Source organism: Mus pahari, chromosome 5, assembly GCF_900095145.1.
Source record: "Mus pahari chromosome 5, PAHARI_EIJ_v1.1, whole genome shotgun sequence".
In the NCBI taxonomy this organism is placed as follows: Eukaryota; Metazoa; Chordata; class Mammalia; order Rodentia; family Muridae; genus Mus; species Mus pahari.
The window spans coordinates 15,278,083-15,280,843 of NC_034594.1; positions in this window are offsets into that span (position 1 = coordinate 15,278,083).

Below are 2,761 nucleotides of genomic sequence, written 5' to 3' on the forward strand. Positions count from 1 at the left end.
GTGGGTGGGTAGGGGAGCAGGGGTGGGGGGGGTATAGGGAACTTTCGGGATAGCATTTGAAATGTAAATAAAGAAAATAAAGAAAAAAAAAGATAATCAGTAAGAAGGTGAAAGCAGGTGTGGGTTTCTCAAAAAGGAGATTAGCTTTGTTGATTTATACTATCCATAGGTACCATGTGGGCAGGAGGCGAGGCTGCATTATCCAGAGTTGATGCAGAATATACATGGAACCCCAGGGTGTGTTCCAAACCAAACCGAACCAAACCAAACCAAACCAAACCAAACCAAACCAAACCAAACCAAACCAAACCGACTGAGTATGTGGAGGTGTGAGAGATAAATGAGTGGGAGATGGGGAAAGATCACAGTGAAGGGACTTGTGAGCTGCCAGAATTCATTTATCTTTAGCAGTAAACAGTAATCTTAAATTTTAGTCTAGCGTTGATGTCAACATTTCAATATTCTTTTAACATACACAGAAAATCTGCTGGTTCTCAAGGTGTTCAAGCAGCAAAGGTCCATCGAGCCTACGGACCAGGTCAGGCAAAGGGTGGTATCATGTCTGTCACAGTCTTGAGGGTGTGACTTTGGAAGAGCAGTCCTTCTCCCTGCATCTGGGCCAACCAGAAGGAGCAGCCTCTGCCTCCAGGCCTCCTCCAGCCAACCAGCCCTTTGTGTGCCTGGTCCATTAAGTACTGAGTTGGTCTGTGTCTCTGAAGCTAGGTCACTGGCCCTCCCTCCTGCTTGCCAAAGTGACTGTGAGTCACAGAAACTATCAGGCCCTTCTGGTTTGTTGGTTTGGTTTGGTTTGAAGACAGGGTTTCTCTGTGTAATAAGACCTGGCTTTCCTGGACTGGGTTTCTTTATAGACTATGCTGGCCTTGAGCACACAGAGATTCACCTGCCTCTGCCTCCCTAGTACTGAGATTAAAGATGTACACCGCCATACCCGGCAAGGGCTTTTCTTTTTAAATAATAATAAAAAAATATTTTATTTATTTATTTTTTTTTACTATGTGTATGTGTATGGATCTGTGCACGAGGGTACTAGTGACCACAGAGACCAGAGGAAGTGTGGGGTCCCTTGGGGCTGGAGTTACAGTCAGTCACCAACATGGGTGCTGGGCAGTGCACTGGGGTTCTCTGGAAGAGCAGCAGCAGCACTCTGACCCTCACTTCCACCCCAGCCCTAATGTCTGGCCTTTCTCAAACTCTGTTCAAATACAGCCTTCTACTAGAATTTTTCCTCTGATTTTTTTTTTTTAAAAAAAGATTTATTTATTTTATGTGTATGAGTATGTTGCCTGAATACATGTAAGTGGACTGTGTGTGTTTCTGGTGCTCATGAAGGACCAAAGGGTACCTCAAATCCCCTGCAGCAGGAGTTATAGACCATTGTAGGCTTCCATTGGGTGCTGGGATTTGAACTCGGGTCTTCTGAGAGCAGCTGGGGCTCTCAACTATTGAGCCTGTTCCCCTCGTTTTTGTTTAACTTCACTGGCCTTGAGATTGCGCCATTTTAAGCTTTAGTCTGACACCGTCTGCTTATGTCAGGCACTTGATGTGAATTTCAGTCTAGAGTCAGATCTGCCTTCACAGAGAGTGAAGCTGGAAATGAATCCGGCAAGCAGGAGTTAAGATGAATTGTGGGGTAATGTTACTCTGAAGATGGGACCTGGGGTCTCGAGAGTCCAGGGACATCTCAGAAGAGCTACTTGAATGAAGAGATAACTGAGCAGATGATTAAAGAGAGAGCATTGCCCGAGGTAAGAAGGGTCCTCTACTATGTAAGGAAGGAGAAGAACTGAGGCAGCTGGGGCAGAGAGCATCAAAGAGGAAGCAGGGAGGAATGAGAATGGGGACACTGGTGTATAGTTTCAGGGAGTTCAGTCTGTGCTCACTTGGCTTGGTTGCTTTGAGCCTGTTGGGGTGGAGTGTATGTGGGTATGATGTAGGCTATAAAAAAGGTAGGGAATTTACAGAAACATAGGGAGGGAGAATCCCTTGCTTTGAATTCTGGGTGAAGCCTCTGGCCATCAGAAAAATCAAGAATATGATTACAGCTAACATTGTCTCTAAACAGTGATGACATGGATAATATTTTTTAAATAAAAAAATATTCTCTTTTTCTTCTTTTTTTTTTGTGTGAGTCAATTCTACTTTATTGTTCCAGAAATAAGTTATATAAGGGCTTTTACGGGTACAGGTGGAAAGGACTAATTGGTCATAATAGTATACCTAATTATCACGTGGGCAGGGAAGCCAGAAAGGGACTTGTGTGCTGAGTTTAATCGGCTCTGCACAAGGACATTCTTTTTTTTCTTTTAAGTCATCAAAATAATTTATAATAGTCAAATGACTCTTAAGTATACATGATATCATTGGAAGTTAAAAGTAATATGCACTCAACCAGTTTTTAAAATCTATTTGGAACATTAAACATTATAGAAGTACTAGAAAAATCTCTTATGAAGTCCTCTGTAAAAGGAAATTGTAAAAAGTTCCTGATTGGACAGAAACCATTCCATCTCCAAGGGAGAATTCCCAGCGTCACTGTGGCTTTGTAGAGCGAATTGGGAAGTGTTCCTTCTGATTCCCTTTTGTGGAATAGTTTGAAGAGTATTGGTATTAGGTCTTCTTTGAAGGTCTTATAGTATTCTGCACTAAACCCATCTGGTCCTGGGCTTTTTTTTTTTTTGGTTGAGAGACTTTTAATGACTGCTTCTATTTCTTTAGGGGTTATGGGACTGTTTAGATGGTT